Raw genomic sequence first — 25,741 nt, forward strand, 5'->3', positions numbered from 1 at the left:
TGAAATACTTTCTAGAATTGAAAAAGTCAGTTTACTATCACCTGAGATACAGTTCAAGTGTTGGCAGTCTTTCCCCTTCACTGCCAATTTAAAGTTGAGATTGTGTCCTCCTGCTCTCCTGGAGGGTGGGTTGGTTCCAAGCCATTGCAGCAAATCACCCAGATGTGGAGTTGCTCTGCCCTTTATGGTTGAGTTTAATTTAAGCCAGGAGATACATTTAAATGCTTGACCTCCTTCCTCCAGAACTCCAGCCTCTGGATGAATCAATGTACAGCTGTTACATCAAAAGTCAAGCTTTATACTCAGGAGGCCAGCCCATTCAGGCATTCTCAGCTTGTTGCAGACAAGTCAAAGAGTACCTACAGAACTGTGCAATTGTTTGGGTATTAAGATATGTCACAGACCTGCAGAGCTGATGTCCTCTTTGTTGATCAAATACCAGTCTGCCAAAGCACTGTTGATTCAGGGATCATTCCTCCAGACTGTTTTGCAGCATATAAAGAAGTTCCTCTCATATCTGAATTTATAAAACACTGGCACATCCAGAAATAATGCTGGATTTGGCAGGGAGGTGGCTGAGGCTGCTCTTTGAACAAAGGATTTTGAGACTGGCTTCTAAGGGTCACCTCTTAGTGAGATTGTAAATTGAAAGGAGCTGGAGACCAAAGATGTTCATCAGCCTATGTGTATGGTCATATATTCATTTAGTCTGAGGAAGTAGACCTATCATTTATTTTGGAAAACATAGGATGAAAATGCCTCCAGCTTTTGCTAGAAGGGACAAAAGTCAAAATGTGTGTGGAAATTACCCCTGTCACATGTTCTGGTTGCTGTGTACTCACTGGCACTCACACCTGAATTGGCTACCTCAGAAGCAAGACCACAGACAAAATGATCTTCCAGGTGGAATTTAATTTGACTCAAAGGTTGGGACTTCCTGGTGAAGCTCTGTGACGGTATAGAGCACTGGACCAGGCTGCTACTTTTGTTGTTACTAGAATTCACATCCAGGTAATGGATTTATAAACAATCTTAATAAAACTTAGATAGTCTCTCTCTGTGTATGACTTAGAGAGCTGAAGGTCACTCGAGGTCCTCTCAAACACACAGGACTGTTTCAGTTTTGTACCATGAATGTTATACCCTTTATAAATGTTTTCCTTGAAGTACACAAGAATGTAGAAGAACACCCTAAGTACTCAAATATCTGGGAAACCAGATTAGTATTGTTTGACAAATCCTCCCTGCCAAGCTAAACCAACCAATTAGTCATGCTAATGCTTGTTAATGACATTCCTGTTAGAATAGTAGTGTCATTGGCTGTATTTCCAAACTCCAGCAACCAAAAAATAACATATATTGATTCTGTATTGCAAATGAATGATGTTTCTGCACTCCTGTAACTCGTGATTGGGTGCATCTTGCTGCCATCTGCAAAGGCAAGAGCTTAGTAATGTTCTCCTAACTTTCTAGTAAAATTTCCTGATGTGAATCCCAGCAGAGACACTAAACCAAACTTTGTACAAGCATGGTTACTTCTGTGAGTAAAAAAAATATAACAGGTCTAGAGAAGCACAAGCAGTTGGTTCATGTAATCTGAACCTATTAATTGCACCAGCATCCACCTCCACTTTGTGCTCAATTATGAGTCCATTTTGAAAGGGCAGTTCGTCTTTAATGGGTTAACTGATGCCACGTTAATAGAGGAGCTATAACATGACAAACAAATATAGTTTAATGCACCCTACTTTGAATGCAAAGTTCATATGTATTCCAGACAAAAGGCCAAACAAATTTACAACACTTCATGCATTTCTATAGCCGAGCATTTTTTACTGAAGGATATGTAAATCCTGCACTAATCAGAGGTTCTGGGATTCCAAATGCCACTAAAGGTTATGACCTGAAGCCCTGCTAATAGATGACTGAGGGCGTAGACTAAGTAGTTCTGAATGACAGCAACCACAGGGTGTTTTGCATGAGAAGTAACCTCTAATAAATGACCTCTGCTTTTTTCCTTTCAAAGCTATGACAGTAATGAATATGAAAGGGGGAGCTTTGTACACACTGGGTGTTATTTACACCTAAATACTGCGAGAGAGTGGATGTATGTGAGGGTTTCAGTTGGGCTGAAAGGAGGAAAGGGTGTTTTGGCTGCCTGAACAAACACTGCTGCACTTCTGCTGACTTCATTAATAACCTTTCTTACACGGTGGTACCAAATATCAAGGTCATGTAATTAAAGTAAACATTTCCTCCTTCATTATATGTATTCGTGTGCACATAAATATCTATATGCATGTATGTATACATATTTATTGGATGGGTTACAGGCTTTATGTGCAATCTCTTGGATGGCTGATAGAAGCATTCAAATTTTTGCTGTTTTGTGACCTTTAGTTAGGCAGAACACTGTGTCTTCGGTGGTATGAACAAAACAAAGATATTTTTAATGGCAGAGAGTCTCTCCTCGTGGATGATATTTTCACTTGGACTTCTTGCAGGGAAACAGTTCTCAGATTTATTTTTTTTTTCTTAAATGCAAGCAGGACCAGAGCTCTGAAAACAATAAATGAATTTCTTTTGCACGGTGGTGATCAATTAGTGGAACTTTCCACAGCTTAATGGAAATCCTGGAGTAGTTTTGAGCAGACCCTCTTGTCAGTGTACCAGTTCAGGATTGGTCTCAGTAGCATACATTGTTTTGCCTTAGTCACCCTCCCTCTATATCACTTGCAATGTGTATTTTGCTGCTTTGGGGGCTCCCTTCCCAGTTTAGTGTGTAAGGGAAGACAGGTAGGCAGGAGTCTGCTAGATTCTGTGTGCAGTTGGGAACTACTGAGCCATGCAGGTCCCCTAACCTCAGTGTCAGAACAGGGTTTGTGTGGGGACGCTGTCATGGCAGAAGAAACCAGTTGTACAGGGTATACTCACCCACAGAAACTAGGGTTGTGACAGAGTTCCTGAAGCTAGTGCCAAGGTGCAGGTTGTCTGAGACACAGGGTAAAGATGCACCTACCTGGGACCCAGCACCCTGCATCTAACTGTGCTGGATGGGGGCAGATTAGCCCTCCACTTCCTTAAGCCATCATGGTGACACTGCAGCTGCCAGTCGGGGAGCTTGTGTGCTTGTACCCCATCTCAGGCTTTCTTGACAGTCCTGCCCAGCAGGTGCATCAAGGCCCTGGCATCTTCAGGATGCTTAGCTGCCATTCTTGCTGCTGAAAAGCTCAGCCCTGTACGGTGCCACCACTGCACACTGCTGTGCACAGACCGCCTCAAGACACATCAGACATGGCAGGAGGGTGATTCTGACATTGCACCTGCCTCTGAACTCTTTTAGCTTCCCCATGCTAATCCTCTTTATTTGGGATTCTAACATGTGAGCATACAGCATGTGGCCTGTGAGAAAAAAAATCTTCCACAGCTTAATGCACTTCATACCCCAGGAATCTTCTGCCCGATGTTCAGCACAAGTGTTTTGCTTTTCTTAATATTATCCAAATATTTTTTCATTAGTTAATTTTTAATACAGGTGTTTTATGTGCAGATCATAGTTATGTTTGTTCAGGTATGACTGCCATTTTGTTAGGTAGCAATTTTGCCTGAGTAAGGAAGCCAAACCAGGGCTTTAAAATGCACTCCTCATAAAAAATTAAAGAGCTATTCTTTATTTACATATTTACACAACACTCAATCCAACGTGTAAAGCTTTCTCTGCCTTAAACCCAAATCTCCAGGGTGTACTCTGTGCCTGGGGAAATTGGATGGCTCAGAGAAATGATAAAGAGGTATCTGTCCATCCACCTATCTATAATTTTTTTATACCATACTCATTACCATGTTCTCTGAGCTTCTATTACATGTATGGAGCCCTTCTCATTTTGGTACAGAGGTGGTCAGCAGAGACAGCAAAGCCGTCATTATTTTCTGAAGAGCACAGGCCTGCAGAAGGACTGGTTGCTCAATCTGCGGTGGCCATTTGGCAGCAGTCAGTTTGTACAGAAGACAAATCCCTTTTGTTAGCTGCCTGGGATGTCTGGTTTGGCTTCTGGAAGATGCAGTTCAAATGGACTACGTGCAGAGAGTTAGCCTTGGGTATCAACATTTTTGCTCCCATCTTCACTTCATGTCACCTTGAGAGAGAGGCTATCTCTTCCTTGCCTCCCTGACAGCTGCTTACCAGGAGAGAGACTTCAACTCTGAAAAAGCATCAAAAGACCTGGCAACTTTAACTTGGATAGACTGTCCAAGGGATTCTTCAAATTAACAGAAATAGCTGCATTTCTCATCCTCTTTCATGTAACTGTTTGGCTACTTTCAGGCCATGTCATTGCACATTTGTCTCATTCTTACCCTGGGGTCCACCTGTTTCTTTGCAGAATTCACGTAGAGTCTTTTGACTTGTGCTTCAATTTCAAGCTTGGGAGGATGGCAACTTTTTATTAGGTTCTGTTCAGGGCCAGCCATTGCGGGGGCCTGATCCTTGACAAGGACCTGTAGGCATTCAGCAGACAAATATTAGTTAACACTGGACATTACTAAGAATAAAGTAACATGACCACTTCACAGCTCACTCCAAGGCTGACTTTGTTATAGCTGCTATTGCCAGTCATTGTACCAGTGCTATAAGCCATCCTGTTGCCCATATGTTTTCATATTTTTTTTTCTCTTGTGTTGGGAGAAGTTGTTTCAAATCCATCTTTGTTTGCCTACCAGCTGTATCAGACACACAGCAGCAGCCTGGAGACAGCTGTGCTCCCAGGCGAGCTGCTGCAGGGAGGTAGCAGCATGACCTGGGCACAACACTGAGATCTGGACTCCAGGATCTATAGGATAGATAGCTGCTCCAAAGACCTTCTTCTCCTTCCCTCAGTCCTGTGATAGGTTGCAGCAGAGCAGCAAGGAGAGGAACAGGGCAGAGAAGTCTGTCCCAAATCACCATAGATGCACCTCTGACACGTCTCTTCTCTACTGCAACCATCCCCCTCAGTCAACCATCCTTCTTATTCCAGCTTGGCTCAGACATGCTGTAGCCTACTCACAGCTTTAATTTAGATATAGGTGCAGGCTTCATCAGTATAAGTGACAGGCAGCATTCAGTTCATTAAATGTATCCAAGACTACAAGTGGAGAAAGATTGTGTTTTTGAAATAAATGTAGGGGAAAATATTATAAATGGCAAATGAAGAGCTGCAACACCCCTCAGGCCAGACACTGACAGGGCTTTGTGCATCATCAGTATCTAAAATTGGAAGGTTTTGGTTCAGGCTTTCCTATTCACTTACAGAAATCTTCTGGCACAACTACAGGCCAGCTGAATAGTGCCAGGACAGAACTCAAAATGGGATGATTAGTTTATATTGAAATGATTCATGGAAATGTTTCAAGTTTGACAGGTTTGTGGTGGATGTCTGTCCTTTTTTTCTTGGTCAGCTGCTGGGACCCTGGGCTTCTGGCCACAATGTAGAGATTCCTTTAAAGCTGGAGCCCTTTACAACTTTGGAAGAGCTTATTTTAGGACTGATGACTGACTGGTGCTCCAAAAAGAGACTAAGGGACCTAGTACGGTACTTTGAACTTTTTATTTTCTCTTCATTTCCAATGGTTGTGTTATGAGGGCAACAAAAATTAATTTTCTAGTAAAGTGCACTAAAAATGCCTTTTATTCTAGGATTACAGACTAGATTTTCAGCTCCTTTTGACTAGCCTAACTCAATTGATACTTTTGATTTATGCCAGCCTATGGAAGAAATGGGGCAATTTAGATTTTAACTTCCTCTCCTAGGAACAATCCTTTCATTCCTGAAATCTGCAGATGAAGAATGAAACCCTAAAAAGCTGCTCAGCCTGGCCACAGCTTGACTGCAGGACCCTGACAGCAGCAATCTTGCAGAGTGCAGTAAAGAGGTGATTAAAAGTTTTACTGTCCATTTTATCATCTTGGTTCTTACAGTAAAGAGAGCTGTCAGTATTTCAGGTTTATTTTACCTATGTCTATTCATTTTGTTTCATTGTCTTTACAAGTCTCGCTCCCATTTTGTGCTGCTTGGGTTCTGCCCTTTTCGACTCCTCACAGGTGAGTGGGGAAGGAAGAGCAGATTGGCCAACAAATTGGGCAGGGAGGGATCATAGAATCAATAAGGTAGAAAAAGACCCCAGAGATTATCAAGTCCAACCTATCACTCAACACCTCATGACAACTAAACTATGGCTACAAGTGTCACATCCAATCCTTTTTTGAACACCTCCAGGGATGGTGACTCCACCACCCCCCTGGGCAGCCCATTCCAATGGCCAACAACTCTTTCTGTGAAGAACTTTCTCCTCACCTCAAGCTTAAACTTCCCCTGGTGCAGCTTGAGACTGTGTCCTCTTGTTCTGCTGCTGGTTGCCTGGGGGAAGAGAACAACCCCCACCTGGGTACAACCTCCTTTCCAGTCATTGTAGACAGCAATAAGGTCACCCCTGAGCCTCCTCTTCTCCAGGCTAAACAAACCCAGCTCCCTCAGCCTCTCCTCATAAGGCTTGTGCTTGAGATTTCTCACCAGCCTTGTTGCCCTTCTCTGGACACCTTCAAGTGTCTCAATATCCTCCCTAAATCAAGGGTCCCAGAACTGGACACAGTACTCAAGGTGTGGCCTAACCAGTGCTGAGTACAGGGCTGGAATGACTTCCTTGCTCCTGCTGGCCACATTATTTCTGATGCAGGCCAGGACGCCATTGGCTTTCTTGGCCACCTGGGCACACTGCTGGCTCATGTTCAGCCAGCTGTCAACTAGTGCCCCCAGGTCCCTTTCTCCCTGGCTGCTCTCCAACCACTCTGACCCCAGCCTGCAGCACTGCATGGGGTTGTTGTGACCAAAGTTCAGCACCTGGTATTTGGACTTGTTAAATGCCATCCTGTTGGACTTCACCCATCTGTCCAGCCTGTCACGATCCCTCTGGAGAGCCTTTCTACCCTCTAACAGATCAATACCTGCTCCCAACTTAGTGTCATCTGCAAATTTACTGATGGTGGACTCAATCCCCTTGTCCAGATCATCGATAAAGATATTGAATAGGACAGGACCCAGCACTGATCGCTGGGGGACACCACTAGTGACTGTCTGCCAGCTGGATATGGCATCATTCACCACCACTCCATGGGCTCAGCCCTCCAGCCAGTTCCTAACCCAGCTCAGAGTGCTGCTGTCCAAGCCATGAGCTGGCTGCTAAGCCATGAGTTTGCTGTGAGGGATGGTGTTAAAGGCCTTGCTGATGTCCAGATAGACTACATCCACAGCCTTCCCCATGATCATGAAACTGAGCTTCTGTGCCAATCTCTTCCTTCCCCTAGGAGGAATGAAAACATTAAATTATTTTTTTCCTATATTTTTATGGTCATTGTATCTTACAGGTACATTAGGCCATTGTCACTTACGTGATCAATATTCCTCATTGACCGTGTGTATATTAATTGCTTGGAAATCCAAGCAAAGCTATCGTCAATGAATTGAGGTATAGGTGAGGAAAACAGAAGTGAAGGGGGTTTTAATCTGGCATTTGGTCAGAGGGGCAATGATACAAGAGAAGACAGGACAGGGGAAGGCAAAAAGTAGACTGACGAGTAGGTAACATTTTAAAAGGCACCTCTGGGGTGCTGTAAGTTGCTTTGGTAGTTCTGAAAAATCTCAGTAAAACAAATCTTTGTACCATTAGATGCTTAAATTATTTCAAAGTTCTGTGTATTGTAGCTTTTAACTAAAAGCTAACCTAGGAGTAATCATACGTGACCTTACAGGCTTTCTGTCATACAGGCAAGAGAAGTTGTTGAAGTGCTCAGTTTGAGGAGAAAGTGAGGAGGATATGTTTTCCAGGTGTCATGGAAGTTCAGAAGTCTTGCAATTTAAAAACTCAGCTGAATACTGAAAATACTGTCCTGGGAATATTCATTCCAATTTATTAAAGAATTAGGGTCCAGCTGTGCTTATTTTTCACGATGGTTTGCTTTTGGGACATTTTTCATTTGCTTTTCCAGCAGTTTCTATATCAGAAACATTGTTTTAAATGTCACAGTTGTCAAATCAATGAACTAAAACAGTATCACATGGCTTAATTTGAACAAGTAATGCACTTGGAATTTCAGATTTGGAATAACAGGCTTCCTGATCTGTTCACTGTCCTTCAGCAGTTGAAAACAGAGAAATTGGAGTGAGGTTAGGCTATGGCCTGTCCCACAGGGCTGCACAGAAGGAGGAGGGGAGAGCATTTGCTAATGTGTTTAACCTGGAAGTACCTATCTGTAATGGAAGTTCAAATCTCAGACAAAAAAACTTGCTGTTTTGTCCGTATCTGACTTTCAGTGCACTTTGATTTGAGTTTAATGAGGTCCCTATTACTGCTTACTAAAACACAAGACAAAACAACAGTTGAGAGGAGTAAGTTTCTTTTGCTTTAGGCTGGGAATCTAATACCACTACAGCAAGACGCTTTACTTGACACATGGTATATTTATTTAGGATACCAGGAAACACCTCTGAGGCACCCATAATCATGTCTGCATCTGAAATGTAGGTAACCAGAGTGGAGCCATACGTTAAGGGTAAGGGATAGTTCTTCGTTCTCCACATTTTTGCCCCTAATCCAGTGGCTTGCTGTCCTCTGCCTTTTCTTTTTCCATTTTTCTTCACAACCCTTCTACCTCCCAACACTTAGGTATTAGTGCAGCCCCTAAGAGTACCACAGAACTTTGCAGAGGACCAAAACCTATCAAGTCCTCCTCTAAGCTGCTTTCTTCTCCTTGCTGAGCATAGCGTATCAAGGATATCCCAAGCAGGGGCAGCTTAGTGCATGATGAAATATGAGAGGGTAAGTCTGGTGGGATGCTTTCAAAAAGGAATTTTACTTCAGTTTTTTTTCTTCTGTGCTGTGGAGTGTGGATTAAATAGGCAAAATATATCAATGTCTGGAAAATCAAACCACTGGCTAGGATATGTTTCCCAGTTAATTTAAAGAATTGTCTTTACTTACCCCTGTGGCTTAACCTTTACTATGTAAGGGAAACATGAGAAAAGAACTCAGCTAGTTTCATCAGAAATGCCTACTTTCTAGCCTGGCTATTTTATTTATTCAATTTTTTTTCCCCTAGTGAGTATCAAATTCTTGTCCTTCTAAAGAAGAATAAAACAGCAATCTGTTATGTAGGTGTATGTTTAGAGAAGAATAGTTTTGAAAGAATGGTTTAGATTAAGATGGTCAGGAGGAAGACATGTGAAGGAGCACAGAAATGGCTTAAATATTGCAAAGATTTGGATTCATCTTACTTCTCTGTTGGCATCATAAACTTAATTGTTCATGTTTTCAAATTTTAGCTTGCAGTCAATACAATTAGAAATTTGTGCCCCAAATATTTAACATCCTATCAGACATCTGCAAGTGAAAGTGTAAGAAAAGATAGTGACACAATAGGAGTATTGTTTATCATGAGATGTTGGTGGAAAAGACTTCGTTGCTAGGGTATGTGAGGAGAACACATTTTGTAGCAGCAGCAGCAAGCAGTCTTGCTGCAGTCATAAGGTTTCTTTGGCTCATACTAGTCACAGCTCAGGTTCATCCAGTGAAGTATGAAGTCTGTATCCCATGACATGAAAGAAGTTAATATAGCCATTCATCATATCCAACTGCCCTATTATCACTTTACCAAAATTTTCAACTCTTGTCACCTACTTGCCCTGCTGTAGTTACTTATTTATCATCATTACTCCCTTAGCAGGAACAGCATACATTCAGGCTGCTATAGCACTGGTATAAAAAAATATTTTCTAAGCAGAAATGGTGAGGAGTGTTGTCTTGTGCCATGATTTTGTCATGGTGATACAGCTCCACCAAACATGAGTTGGGAGCTACTTGAGACTTCACACACCTGATAAAAGAGGAGATCAAAGTACGGAAAGTGGGTTTGATACATGACACAATGATATGGCAGTCTTCTTTATTTTGAGGTATCAAACTCCTGAATTTTGGCCATTAACAGGGAGAAAGTATCCTTTATTTGGGTCACATTTAGATTCTGACTTAACTGTGTAAACTCAAAATCATGCCTAAGTTGCAATCCAGCCAAATCTAGCTTTTCCTGCTCCTCACTGCAGTTTGAAATTGGCTTTGATTTACAAAACCATTTCTGCAAACTCTTCTTTTATAAACAAGCAGTGCAATTAAGGTTTGAAAAGTGGCTAAAGTTCACTTAGGATGTTGGGTAGTGATAGGACTGGGGGAATGGAGCAGAACTAGAAGTGGGTACATTCAGACTGGATGTTAGGAAGAAGTTCTTCACCATGGTTAATGGAACAGGATGCCCAGGGAGGTGGTAGAAGCTCCATCCCTGGAACTGTTTAAGGCCAAGTTGAATGGGGCTCTGAGCAACCTGATCTAGTATGAGGTGTACCTACCCATGGCAGGGGGGTTGGAACTAGATGATCCTTGAGGTCCCTTCCAGCCCTGACAATTCTATGATTCTACATATTTGCTGGCTTTGGAGTACAAATCACCTTACCAAAATATAAACTGTAACAAATGTGTGTTTATGCAGGGTGCATTCTAAGCCTGTCTCAAGGTAAAAGTCTTGGAAGGATTTTAGATTTCCTAAATATGTCACTAGTAATTAGCTCATAATAAGAATCACAAAAGGATCCTAATATGCCTATTATAACTTATTTTGCTTCAAAGGAATTGTTATAGTGAGTAAATATGCACCAGTGCATTAGGCAATATCAGAAATTAAACCATCAACTATGCACACTCTTGAAGGTCTGGGTAAAATTCCAAATTTCAAGAAAACAGGGTTTAAAATCTGGTCTGACACCATCTTTATGTTGCCCTATGCTTCCTTACATGCCAAAGGTTCCAAAGTGTGCATAATTTAGCCTGGTACAATATAAGTGCTGCCTTTAATCTGGGGTTTTGATGGCCTAGTGAGGTCCCACCTGGAATATTGCATCCAGTTCTGGGCTCCCCAGTTCAAGAGGGACAGGGATCTACTTGAGAGAGTCCAACCAAGGGCTGCAAGTATGATTAAGGGACTGGAGCACTGCCTTATACGGAAAGGCTGAGTCACCTGGAGCTTTTTAGTCAGGAGAGGAGAAGACTGAGAGGGGAACTAATAAATGTATAGAAATGTATGAGGGCTGGGTGTCAAGAAGGAAGGGACAGCCTCTGCTCATGCCCTGTGATAGGGCATGGGGCAATGGATATAAACTACAGCACTACTGCTGTGTAAAATTTCCTTCAGTTTGGTTTACTAACTCTGACTTTACTAACCTGCTGAAATTCTCTTCCTACATTTAGACAGACAGCCCTCTCCTTTGATGGGTAGCTAGGTGTTTCTTAAGCAATTGGACTGAACAATTAGTGTAAGCCATTTAGTGATGCAGTGAGAACTTTGGACACTATCAACTATTTGCTTTGAGACACAGATCAAATATCAAGGAGTTCCTTCACCACAAATCTGTCAATAGTGAGGTGAATCCATCATTCTGACTGCCTGACAACTCTTGTGCACAACGACAATGTTTCTAGCCCAGAACATAAATTCAGGAAGGCTATGAGTGAAAAGAACAGTTACAGAAATGAAAGACTGCTCCAGCCTTCTGAAGGCATTGACATCTGGCCCTCAACCAGTTCCTCTGAGACCCTGAGATTTGACAAACCACTTTTGCAAACAGGAGATCATTTAGTGACCCTTCTTCCTACACTCCCATAGAAATGGAGAATAATGTAGAGGAGAATAAGTAGCAATATAACAGTAACATCGTGATTCTGTCTGCAATCTCAAAGCTCTGGAGTGATACTCAATTGTATCTATGATGAGCAGATCACATCTGTAGTGCTAATACTGCTATTTGCAGTTCTAGCCTTTTTCCCTGTCCTTCACCAATCTCTGGCCAGAGAACTGGGGCAATCATATCACTATAACTTTTCTTCTTTGACAGAGAGGAGAAAAGGGAATCGACAATGAAATTGTCTTCTTCCATCTGGCAGCACTCCTTCCTCTACCCAGAAGCACATCAAAGTAGACCAGCCTAGAACTGAATCAGCATCAGTGATCTGAAGAGAGGGAAGAAGTCCCATGCCAGGGGTACCATCACTTTCCCAGGTCACCAGCACCGCTTCCAGGATCTTGTCCTGCAGAAGTGAAGTTCTCCTACAAGAATTCCAACACCTGAGTTACCAAACTGCTGCAAAACACCACATGGAATAAACTGTTGTGCTCTTGATGGATCCACACACCCTGATGCAAAATCAATGGTGCTGTGGGATTTTTACGTGCTGATACTTGCTTCTTCTTTCATATCATGGCATAAACTGGAGGAATTTGCAGTTGTTCCAATCAATAGAGCTGTCTCCAGTCAGGGAACTGCAATAATATAAGTTGTTGTATTAGACTGTCTTATTATAAATTGCATCATCTTATGTCCAAGGGACACAACACAAGGCAAAAAGTGCCACACTACACATAGCCTTAGACAAAACCTATCATAGATAGATTCATAGGGTGGTCTAGGTTGGAAGGGACCTTAACAATGACCTAGTTCCAACCCCCTTGCCACACGCAGGCACACCTTCCACTAGACCAGGTTGCTCAAGGCCTCATCCAGCCTGGCTTTGAACACCTCCAGGGAGGAGCAACCACGACCTCCCTGGGTAATCTCTTCCAGTGTCTCACCACCCTCACTGCATAGAATTTCTTCCTTATGTTTAGTCTAAATCTATCCTCCTCAAGATTCAATCCATTCCATCCTGTCATTACAAGCCTTTGCAAAAAGTCCCTTCTCAGCTTTCTCCTAAGCCCCCTTCAGGTACTGAAAGGCTGCTATAAGGTCTCACAAGAGCTTTCTTTTCTCCAGCCTGAACAGCCCCAACTCTTGCAGCCTTTCTCCATAGGGGAGGTGCTCCAGCCCTCTGATCATCTTTGTGGCCCTCCTCTGGACCCAGTGGTTGCCTCCAGAAAGCAGAATTTGATATGGCATCAGTTTTCATATGATAAAAGTACATTTAACATGTACAGCAAAGACATTTTAGAAGTCTCCCAACATAAATTGTATTTAACACAAACACATCTATTCCCACCTTGGGCATTCAGAATATATTTGTGTCATGCTTGGCTTCTTTGTTGTGCTGGCTAGAGGCAGCCTGCTAAATGTAGTGTTATCATATGTATGTATAGGTTTGATATAATTATTGATTTTTTTAAGATACATGATTATGAAGTATTGCAACTAGCAAAAAAATATTAGTTCCCTAAATCAAATCCGTGAGGTAGGCTTGAGAACATTCTTGCTCCACTTATGGTGCAGAAGGAGTGAACCAGATTCCAGGTGAAGCTGAACTACCACAGTAAGATACTTTTGTCACCTCTTTCCTCTGTGTGACAGAAATGAAGAGGTATTTGCATTATTCCACACATTTCTTGCTTTAAACAGAATCACAGGCAGGACGAGAAGAAAGATGTAGTAGCTCCTAGTAGGCTACAGAATGCTTCTCTTTTCTTTATACTTGTTGCTTTAAGTTCTCATTGAAGAGATTTCCTTAGACTGAGTGATGAGCCAGGAGGAAAGCCATGTTTCTCAGGAAGATGACTTAATACTTTCTCTATGCTGATCCAAAGATGAGATGGCTTTCCCATTATACACCTAAACACTGTATCTCAAGAGAAGAAAGCTGTTCTGAAAGGCCATACCTATAAATACTTTTCATTAGCTTTCTATTTTGTGATCTTATTTCAAATTTTGTGGTCAGTTATCTCCACATGCATTTTGCTGGAGAGACAGCAGCTTCCTTTCTGCCCTTAAAATTCATCTAACAACAGAGAGGTACTAAGAGGGTTTGTCTGGATACTGGGTGCTTTGTTTGCTCTGATCACATCTAGAGGTGGACAATCTCAGTCAGTTAGAGGGTAGAAAGGCTCTGCAGAGGGACCTCAACAGACTGGACAGATGGGCAGAGTCCAATGGGATGGCATTCAACAAGTCCAAGTGCCAAGTGCTGCACTTTGGCTACGGCAATCCCATGCAGAGCTACAGGCTGGGGTCGGAGTGGCTGGAGAGCTGCCAAACAGAGAGGGACCTGGGGGTGCTGATCGACAGCTGCCTGAATATGAGCCTGAGCCAGCAGTGTGCCCAGGTGGCCAAGAGGGCCAATGGCATCCTGGCCTGCATTAGGAATAATGTGGCCAGCAGGAGCAGGGAAGTCATTGTGCCCCTGTACTCTGCATTGGTTAGGCCACACCTTGAGTACTGTGTCCAGTTCTGGGGCCCTCAGTTTAAGAAGGACATTGAGACACTTGAACGTCTCCAGAGAAGGGCAACAAGGCTGGTGAGAGGCTTTGAACACAAGCCCTATGAGGAGAGGCTGAGGGAGCTTGGATTGTTTAGCCTGGAGAAGAGGAGGCTCAGGGGTGACCTCATTGCCCTCTACAACTACCTGAAAGGTGGCTGTAGCCGGGAAGGGGTTGGTCTCTTCTCCCAGGCAACCAGCACCAGAACAAGGGGACACAGTCTCAAGCTGCACCAGGGGAGGTTTAGACTCGAGGTGAGGAGGAAGTTCTTCACCAAGCGAGTCATTCGTCATTGGAATGTGCTGCCCAGGGAGGTGGTTGAGTCGTCGTCCCTGGAGGTGTTCAAAAGGAGATTGGACGTGGCACTTGGTGCCATGGTGTAGTTATGGGGTCTGTGTTGATAGGTTGGACTCGATGATCCTCGAGGTCCTTTCCAACCTAAGTTATACTGTGATACTGTGATACTGTAATCCACTGCTTGAGATGAAGTGAAATAGCCAGAAACCGGGCATGCTCCTTCCACTGAATTAATAGTCAGTTCAGGGTTAATGGCAACAGGTTATAAACCTCGGGTGAAGACTTCCTCTTCAAGCCTAAGCACAGAGGTGCCGTAACCACCACTTTGTCTCTAAGTGACTTCCCAGCCTAATTGAAATACCACCTAATTCTTGGTGATCTTTGACCCGTATTCTTTTCAGCTGATGACTGAAGATGTTTAAAAGTCCCCAGACTTCTTGAGTGTCTGTACCTCACAGAGGTAAAAGGCCAAAAAGTTGGATATGTGGGTGAGATAATGTCACATAGACAGATACCTGTTTCTAGTGCCATTTTTTGTGTTCTTGACTATGTCACCTGGCAACCAGCCACTTCTCTGGAAAGATACAGGTCTTCTGCAGCTCGTATGTCACCTCTTTCAGGTAATTCAGATACTTTGGAAAACCCACAGCATCTGAAATAGTGCTAGAAATCTATGTTCAGGAATCTGAAATTTTCCCTTGGTGCTTACAAGCGGAACAGCTAATGGGAGACTCATTTTTTGCATGAAAAGTTTATATACTTCAAATTTAACATATCCTGCTCCACTCGGTGCTTGTGACGCCACACCTGCAACACTGTGTTCACCCTTAGTCTCCTCTATAGAAAAAAAGATGTGGACAGGCTGGAGTGGGTCCAGAGAAGACTCACCAAGATGGTCAGAGGACTAGGAAGCTGCCATGTGAGTAAAAGGCCGAGAGAACAGGGTTTGTTAAGCATTGAGAAAAGAAGTCTTAGGGGAGACCTTATCAGCATGTTCCAATATTTAAAGGGTGGCTACAAAGAAGATGGGGACTCCCTTTTTACATGAAATCATATGGAAAAGACAAAGGGTAATGGGTACAAGTTAATCCTTGGGAGATCCCAGTTAGACACAGGATGAAAATTTTTTACAGCGAGAACAATCAGCCATTGGGATAACCTCTGCAAGGGAAGTGGTGAATTTCCAGGTACTGGACAGCTTTAAGATTCATCTGGACAGGGTGCTGGGCTGTCTTGTCTACACTGTGATTTTCCAAAAAAGGCTGGAACAGGTGATCCTTGAGGTTCCTTTCAATCTAGTATTCCATGATAGCCTGAAGAGTATAAAGTATCTAGCTGCCTTCGCTACCTGTGAAAGCAGGTAGGTTACAGGCTTCTTAGTGTTTTGGGGTTGCTTATTTAATATCTCTGGGGAAAGCAGGTGGCAGTACTGAACAGCTACCTAAGCAGGAGGTCCATTAGCGGAGGTCATGTCTCCACAGCATGCCGTTTCCACTGCTAGCCTTTCTCTACAGGCAGATCAAAGTTTACAGGCATTTTGGGGAGAAGGATTGTCTTTTTCTTTGCTGTCTTTGCTCATAGGAGCCTGTTGAAAGCTCACTTCTGACAGCAATTACAACTGCTTTGGCCTTTTTGGCATGGGGATGTGCTGTCAGACAAGGCCTGGATTTTGAATTCTCTTGCCTGTTCCTGAAAGAAGAAAAACATGAGTGAAGACACTCTATCTGAAAGACTTGGGAAAGCACCAAAACAAACAAAGATAATTGAGGACAGACTTGTAGAGGGCCAAACCACATGCATTGTAATTCTGTTGGCCCAGCGAATGATATCTCATCATCACCCATTCTGTCTAAATAAAGCCATCTCCCTATGAGGACATATGACCCAGAAAGTGCACGGGCACAGGCTGCGATGTGCCGTCTTGTTCCTCTCCCACTTTCTTAAGCAGTTTGGTTCTGTGACAAACTAGGGGTACAGAAGGTAAACTTCTTCCCCTCTCCCTGGCTCATCCACCTCGCTGACAAAAGAGCCGCATTCCTGCAACTTGCTCCCGTTTCCCTGTCGCAGCAGCCTAAATGTCTCCCTCGACTGCACCAAAAGTTTTTTTTAATGGCACGTTCTATCTCCGACACGCATTTAAGCTACACCTCTGGGTAACACAGCTTCCCTCCCGGGGCACTTGGAGAGCCCGGGAGAGGCAGGGCCAAGAGGGGGCGGCCGAGAGGCGGTAGGAGACCGCCGCCATCCCTGTGTCCGCCCCTCGAGTACGGGCGGCATGGAGTGGGGCGGCGGCGACGGCGACGGCGGGTGGTGGCGCTCCTGCCGCCGGCCACACGGTGTCGCCCGCACCGCTCGGCTGCGCGTTGGTCTCGCGCCCTGACTGCCTGGCAGCCTCTGCCCTCCGTTCGCCCGGCCCCGGCTGGGCTCCTACCGTGCCCTGCCTGAGGCACTGCTGATCCGCACGGCAGGCGAGAGGAAATGCCGCCACTGCATTCTGGTTTGTTTGGGTTTGTTTTTTTTTTATTTTATTTTATTTTATTTTATTTTATTTTATTTTATTTTATTTTATTTTATTTTATTTTTATTATTTGGTGTTCTTTTGTTTTGGTTTTGGTGACTTAATTTTCTTTTGCCATGCCTTGCCTTTTAATTTTCTTCCTTTTTATTATTATTTTTTTAATTTTTTTTTTTTTTTTTAACTTGAGTCCAGTATATCTCAGTCATCACCAGAGGTTTCAGGGCTGGCTGTGTGCCCCGGGAAAGGTAAAACAAGGGATAAATGCAGGGGCTTCAGTGCTTGTGGGACAGTCACAAGGGGAGAAGATGCAGGCTCCTGAGAGTTAATAAAGTTTATTCATAACCTTGATTCAGTTTTATTAACTTTAGGTGTAGCAAGTTGTGCGGTAATTGCGGCTGTTAGGGGAGCACAGGATGTTTTTTTTCCTAGAGGGTATCAGATTCTGTGTTATTATCATACATGCACTAAATCTCCATTAAAAGGCTTTCTGTAAATGTTTCAAGGCTATGCCAGATAGAAGGACACTTCATCTTGGTTTCCAAATGGGATATTATCTATTTTAAACGCCCTGCAATAACAGTTGCCGTATTTGTCTCCTACCAAAAAATATGGTGACTTACGAATGCCTTGGTATTTTTGGAAGAAGAAAGGCATAAATTTAAGTTCCATGACTGGTATATCAGTCACTAGTAAATTTGGGTTCAAATGTCTGCTCTCTATAGAGCTGGGCTGCTGTCTTTCACAGTCTAGCAAAATAAGGAAACTGCAGGATGGAAACTCAATGAGCCTAACTATTGTGCTTCCTTTTATTTTTTTCCTGCCTTTGGTATAAATCACGCTCTTTTGAAGCGGCTGCTTTTCTTTTGCGGGCACAAACCCCTCATCTTTTAAAGTCTGTCTTTCAAGCTAATTGTTTCAACAGGCCAAGCAACTTGCAAAAGACAGCTCCAGCCTATCTCTAGATTGTCTCCCCAGGAATGTTTATAGGAGAAATATGCATTTATACAATAGACCTGACTGTTCAAAGGCTGGCTAGTGAAGGAATATTTTTAACAAGCTTATTTAATGGGGGTGTTCAGTGCCTCGAAGGAAACCTTCTTCAGTGCTTGCCGGGCTGGATTGCTGTGGCAGGGCCTGAAGCTGGCGGCAGGTATTGGACAGGCTCACAAGGATTTCAGTGGCCTTTGAATGACGGACTCGGCGACAGATATAAGAAGTTGAAAAGTGCAAGCAGCAGCACAGAGAAATAAAATGGAGAGCAGCAGGACAGATGCAAGCAAACAGCAGTGATGTGTGAGCCTCCGGAGGTGCTGTTTATGTTTGGAAGGTCTGTGCTACTAAAGTTTAAATTTGACAGTGCATTTTAACAAACATCTTGGAGAAATATGTTTGTGGGAAGGATCTGAGACACCCAAATCTTTGGCTGCAGTGAAACATCAAGTGAACCTCTGCATCTTAGGGCACTTTGGCAAACTTGAAATTAGGAAGAAAAAAAAAGGATTAGGCAAAATTTTGCACTTTCTGCAAGGGCAGTGGTTCTTGTGGAATGTCCTAATTTCAGACCTATCTGAAACCAACTCTATCTGAATCTTATGTGTGCTTTTAGCTCACTTCTTTGATCCCAGAAATTCATAATCCTTTTCAGAAAAAGGCAATTATATTCCTATTTTTAATGATAACTCATCACTAGATGGTTTAGGATCTGATCCCATAACACTCCTGGCAGTGGTTTTTACTCCTGCCATTGAGGCCAGTGCTCTGCTTGTGCTCTCAAAGCCAATATGATTACTCAGTCAAGTAGGACCTAGATACGTGAATCAGTACTGTAAAATGTGGCCCAGAGTCTGCAAATGGAAAATCTTAGCTCCAATAGGCAGGCTATGTGTCTGGTTTAGCTCTCCTCTCCATTAATATGCCCATTACTTAAATGAGTGAGAGAGCAAGTCTGCCCTAGAGTAACAACTTCCCCACTATCCCATTACAGGAGGCCTCAACATCTTGTTATTCCTAACAACCCACCTCCTCCCTCTCTCCCCTCCCCCCCAGCAGCCTGCACAATGTGGGATAGGGCTGCTGGTGACACAGCCAAGACTGATTTCAAAGGAGCAGGATTTTCTAAATGTGTCCACTAGATAGCACAATAAACTTCCTTCTTTTCCTGTTGAAAAACTTTCTCTCCCACCCAAAGAGCCATTAGCCCTTCAGTCTCAGAGTAATGGTGCTTCAGAAGGAGATCAAAGTTTCTCAGATAAGTGTTCCTCTACACAATGTTACCGACACTCCATTCTGTAAACAAGCTGCTTTTTTATGGTTGAGAAGGACATATAAACATGCCAAGTGAGATGGATAGACTGTCAGTTTTTTTTCCCCCTTTTTCTCTTTGTATGTGCATGTGTGCTAACTGCTCAATGAGTATCATGGTTGGGTTGTGCTGATACCATTGAGTATAGTCTGTCTTTTGTGTAAACAGAGGAAGAAAAGTGAACAGCAAGAACTAATCCCAAGTGCAGATTTCTCACCGGAGTCACTGCAGTCCCACTTTCTGCTAGTTTTGATGAGAAAATGATGACATGTCCTTCTGAAAGATGAGGACATTAGCACTCAAATCCGTTCTGCTTTAGGACCTAAGATGAGTACTGCAAAACCAAAAAGTGAGGCTGCAGCCTCAGTTGAGGTTTCCAGGCTGCCTCAGGCCCCTTTAGCTTGAAATAAAGAGAAGGAGCCCCTCCAAAGATGGCTGGGAAAAGCTTATATCCACCATTAAGGACCACATGAAGAGACTGGTCCTTGCTGTAGGGCAAGTCCCTCTACTGAGGGGAGGGCCAGCTAGAAACAACTGACAGGAAACCTGAGAGGTGTAGGGAATGCTCCAGCTGAAGCAGTGTGAATACCTCCTGTAAAAGGTATTGTGCAAGACATGTTTTATTCAGCTGAAAAACCTGAATGCAAATTTGCATTTTGAATATGTTTAAAATTAAGTGAAATCAGCAACGGAGATGCTCCCATTCTTGCTCCTTAGGGAGAGGGGGGCTTGCGAATGTGAATTCAGCTCTTCCAGCTGGAGAAAAACATGTGCTGTGGCCTCTGTTGTGTCTCATCATCTAGGGAACTAGTCAGTACTCTCTCTTGTAGCTTGGGTAGTTGTTATGCTTTGAATAACTGTGTGTTCTCTGTCATGCATTACCAGACACTTATATATAAGGTAAGAAGAGAAGAAAATGTGAAAAACCCCACCCCTCCTCCTTTCATGTCACCCAGTGAGTCTGTTGCCTTTCTAACCAAACTATAAGATCCTCAGGACAAGGACCCAGACTGTGTGGCAGCCCTGAGCCCTTACAGCGTGATCCCCCAAAGCACATAAGGAAGGTGCAAAGGGCTCACTTGCCTCTTCCCTTTCAAATGGAGGACCTGAGATTTATGGATCCCTGGCTTATGAAAGTTGATGACAAGGCCCAGCTTGGTGTTCACATTTCAGAGCTAACTACAGGAGTGTAACGCACATCTTTAAAAACAGGTGACACAAGAGATTTTCCACAACCTTTCAAACTAAAGCAGAAGACCTCTGTTCCTGGATTGAAAACACTCTTAATCACAATGCACAAGCTCTCCCTGACATGAACATGCTGTAGCTCTACTAATAAGACATCTCAGAGGGTTATTGTTTCTGCAGTGGCACCTACAAACCGCAGCTGTAGCTTTGGACCTTGACCTTCTCCTCACTTCAGCGATAGAGGCAAAACCAAAACAAACCGAAATAGGAGAGAAACAGTGAATGAATACAAACTAACCTTTTTCCCTTGCCTTACCTCGAGGAGCCCAGGATAAAAGTGAAATGGGAATAGGCAGTGGACTTAGCTCAGTGGTTTAGTCACTGTGCTCATCTTGCAACCACCCCTTGCAGAGGGATGTGGAGAGTGCTGGAGCTACGTGCAGGCAGCTGTGGGGAAACCCACTCTGAAAGAGCTACTCAAGTGTTAATTAAGATGCCTCTTTTATAACACAGCTTTGCTTACTTTTCTGTGTTCTGCAAGGAAAAGATTTGACTGTTTTCTTTAAGAAGGAGGAACAGTGTTATAGCCAGCCTAGCCAAAAGCCTCCTACAAACCTATTTTCTCCTTTTCTTTCTCCTGCCCTTTTACACCATAGGAAAGACTACCTCAGATCTCATCTTTTAAGTGCTAAACCCGATCCATTAAATACCTTCTCATGGACATTTTTTTCAACTCCATGGAGTAGAGTTGCTGAGTGAGAAAGGCATGAGCTGGGCTCTCGCTGCTGGGACTTCCTCCAGACCAGCTTGCAGTCCTAAGAAAAATGAGTTGGATGGTCTCAGCTCTGTCCCCAATGAGCAGCAGCAGTAGATCACTTTGCAAAAATGAGCCACGCGTAATTTGGCACCATTGACAGAAGACTCACTTGCAGCAGCTCGGGGCCTTGCAGGCTTGAGATAATGTGCTGCTAAAATCACCTCTTGACCCTAACCCAGGAGGTTCCTCCAGGTCACAAGGGAAGGGGGGAGTAGCAGGCCACCGTGAGATACCTTGATAAATGTACAAGCCCCTACAAGCCAGCCTGGCACGCCTGCACTGGTGTGAGCTGCTCTGTTTATCACAGTAAGAAGAAAATGTTTCCTGAGTTGTGCTAGAGGACTCCAGACTTCTCATTTAAGCTGCCCTCCTCCTTTTTTCCCTCTGGTGCAGTAAGCCCACCGTAGTGAGCTGGTGGCCCTGATGGAGCGCAGAAGCAAGCTGCATGCATCTCCTTGTGATGGAGCTGGCAGAGAAAATCGGACACTGGGACAAACAACCATAAATCAGGACTGTCCTGATTAAATCAGGCATGGCTGGCAAGTAAGTTATTAGCCGCCTGTGAAACTAATTGTGATACTGATACACTCAATTTTGCTGTGTCTTTCAAACACCGGTTGTGATGGGAAACAGCTGTTAGAACCAAAAAAAAAAAAAGAAGAAAAAAGAAAAAAAAAGGAGAGAGAGAAAGAAAAAAAAAAAAAAGGAGAGCACGCTTACGATTCAGAATCATAATAAAGTCTGTCTTCTCTATTCCCTTGCACAAAAGCTCTTAGATTCTTCTATTCTCCTCTAGACAATTATTCCCAGCAGGCAGGGTCACTCAGGATGAGCACACTATTGCATTTAAAGTTCATCTACTGAAGGGGGGAGAAGGCAGAGAAAGGAGAGGGGGGAAAAAAAAAGTCTTCCCATTAATATGTGAAAAAATGGCAGGTTTAAAATGGGTTAGAAATTCAGGTTAAAGAGAGAAAAAAAAAAAGTCACACGATATCAGTAAGAGAAAAGATTTTGTTCAGTGGTATTGTTTGACTGAACACTTCCTTCACAGTAACACTAGTGCTGGGAAATAAAAGCCAGTGTTTATTTGATGCCTAGACTGGGCAACTGTTATGAACAGTTAGCATAGAAAAAAAAGGGATGCTTTGAAATATGTCCAAAGGAGAAAGGACCTGATCCTGCTCTGGTGAGAGCTGGTGGTGAGCACTCCTCCAGCTCCTATCTCAGCTGGCTGGACATGCTTTTTTGGACCCAGGGGCTGAGCTGGTGTTGTCACTGTGACCCCCTGCATGGGCTGCAGTGAGAAAAGAGTGCAGTTTGACAAGTTAAACCCTATATCTGTCAGGAACTTGTTTCCCTCAAGCCAAGGACAGGGAGTTAGTAGTGCTGTAGTAGTTGTAATGGCTTGAGTGTAGGAGCCAACAGGCTTTGCAGAGAGATAGTTACTGAACTGAGAAACATAGTTCAAAAAACAGACAGGAATTGGAGTACACAGGCACTTCTTCAGGCCTGAAAAGGAAACAGCAAAGCCTGACTTCAAGTTTGTTGCTTGTCTTAGTCCCGAAGAAGAATTTTGTGTTTTGTTTTTCTTTTTCTTTTTCTTTTTTCCCCAGAAATACTTAGCCTAATGTAAATTATTACTTTTCTTTGTACACTTCTAATTTCCAGGATGTACCTGAAAAACATCCCCCTATATGGTGCAGAATGTGTATGCATATGCAATATATGCAATTTGAAGATGCTTCCCCAAGGAAATATTTCTTTTTGATGATTCTGTGTCTTGTGTTGAAGTCACTGCAATAGGACACTCTTAGAGCTTAGACTCTTCCAGCTCTTGGTTTGAATCCCTGTGGCACCAAATACTTTATACGTCCTATTTTGGCTTTTTGCCACTTCTCCTTCTCAGCTTGTATCTATCTACTCTACGTTTCTGTTACTGTTCCTGGTTGTCTGGGTTTGGTTGTTTTTGTTTTCTTGTTTTCTTTTTTTTCCCCCCAGTTATATTTTAGTTATAAGGTTGGAGAGAAAACTGCATGCATTAGCTAATGACAATATGACGGTAACAAGAGTTTGGGAGAGATGGGAGGGGAAAAGAAATCACTCATGTTTCAAGAATCTAACCCCATCCTCTCAGCTTCCACAGTAATATCTCTGGCTTCCTGTTTACAAACCAGAAATGTTTATTTACAGTGTTTTTCATGACAGCTTTTCAATGTATAATGCTCATGTCATTACATAATGGGTCATAAATGATGTTAGTTGTCATAGAAAAACACAAAGTCATCAAATATTTGCTCGGTTTTTTGTTTGCCTTTGTGGCAGGCTTCAGAGTCAGCTGCAGTTGGGAAGTCTGAAGGTAAATCATCATCTTTCCAGTAATTCCAGCTCCAGTGTGTTCAGTCTGTCAGGATTTTGAGTGAGGTGATCCTGATGCTGAAAATTTAGCTTGCGTTTTGTTCTCGGTGGCCCTGCTGTTTTAGGCAGCCATCGTCTGTGTGACCTGAAACAGCTGGGGAAAGACTTGTTTGTCCATGGTTTTGTGAGCACAATTGGAGCACTATGATACAAATAGGAAAGTCCAGGCTGTGTGCACTTTTGGGGTTGTTTTTTTCATATACACTAAATAAGAAGGGTAATTGTACCCGGGGAGTTTCTTCTATAACCCTGAAAAGCTGTGACAATGTGCAGCTCTTTTAGGTTTTTTAGGATATCAGTTTCACCTAAATTCTTCTTGATCTTACTAGGGAAAAGGCAAAAAAAGGATTTTGCATACTTTTAATAGTTCAGGAGATCCTTTTATTGTCTTTGTTGGAATAATGGCAAATAAATCACTATCAGGATAAAAATAAAATTACAAAATCTGTCCATGCAAAAGACACACAAAACCCCACACTTTCCTCATTTGGGAAAGCAGGAAGAGTAATTTTTGGACTGCTCAAAATAAGTGAGCCTCCTGAATCACTGATGCAATTCCACTAGTATCAGAGAAGCTCCATTTCCCATACATGCCACCTAGTGAGCTTACAGGTCCCTTCATAGGAAGATCAGGGTCTTATGTCTAATTCTGGTCAGCTCCAGAGGTTATTTGCTGTGGTCCTCTGGCATTAATGCACAGCAGGATGTTGGTGAGCACCCAATAAAATTTCCAGCCACACACAAACAAATGCTGGACTAATAAAGTGTCCTTTTAGTGAATTGCATAGACCAGAGGCTTTATCTTCCCCTCCGAGAAAATACAGAGCTGTCACAAGTAATATTGCTGGAAAAGTTTTCAGTTACTATGCAAGGTCAGATTACCTGCATCTTTCATTATCTAGGTGGGTGATGAAAAGTTGTTGAGATCTATCAAAAGCGAGGCCTCAATTTAGCAAGGTGGCTAAGCAGGTAGCTGACTTTGCCAGGACCCTCTGTGCGAGTTAAACCAGCCGTGTGCTATAGCAAGCTGCCGAAGTGGAAACTGCATTTCAAGAGGAGATCTTGAATGCCATCTGGAAATTAGATACCCACATTTGCAATTGGAAATAATCAATTATGTTGATATTCTGCACAAGAGGGTGTGTGTGTGTGTGTGTGTATGTGTGGGGTGTATCGGAGGAGAAAAAAAAATGTGTTTAGAGGAACAGTGGGAGCACATGCTCTTCTGCAGCATACCTTGTATTTGTATAGTGTCTGAAGAAGCCTTCAGAGAAGCACATCCCATGAAACCACCACCCATCATTTATGATGAATTGTTGTTACATAACTCCTACTGTGTTAGCAAAAAAAATTTAAATCAATCTAGAAATATCAGCCCTGCTATGAGTTCCAAACACAGTCCTCAGTTAAAGATCCTGGCATGCACTTGCAAAACATTTAGATATCCTATTGGTGGATAAGAAAATCAATTTACTTGTGAGGTGACTAAGTAACAAAACATATTAGAATTGATGTTACAATTAGGGAAAAAAAGAAATAAATTGTTTTTCTGCTCGTTAATATTTGGATAAATATTTATGAATGTATAAGACAAGCAACCACTGCCAATGCTAGATCTTTATTATGTCAGACATAGGAATAATTCAGGCATTTAGGCAGCTGCAGGTTGAACTTAACCCCACTGGCTGTTCAGCTGAATTCAGTCTGGCCTTTGCTTTGGAGGTGGCTCAGGCTATGCAGTTTCTGTGTAGGTTTATTTTTTGGTTGGACTTATCAAGGAAAAGGAGTGAGACAGCAGGTAACAGGCTCCAGACAATGTGTTTGCATTGATGGACATGTACCAGGCAGAGTGAAGCTCAGAGTGGACTTCACTGCTCCCCTACAGAGGGA

The sequence above is a fragment of the Melanerpes formicivorus genome, unplaced genomic scaffold (genome assembly GCF_026170545.1).
Source record: "Melanerpes formicivorus ecotype bairdi unplaced genomic scaffold, bMelFor1.0.p_v2 SCAF_15, whole genome shotgun sequence".
Taxonomy (NCBI): Eukaryota; Metazoa; Chordata; class Aves; order Piciformes; family Picidae; genus Melanerpes; species Melanerpes formicivorus.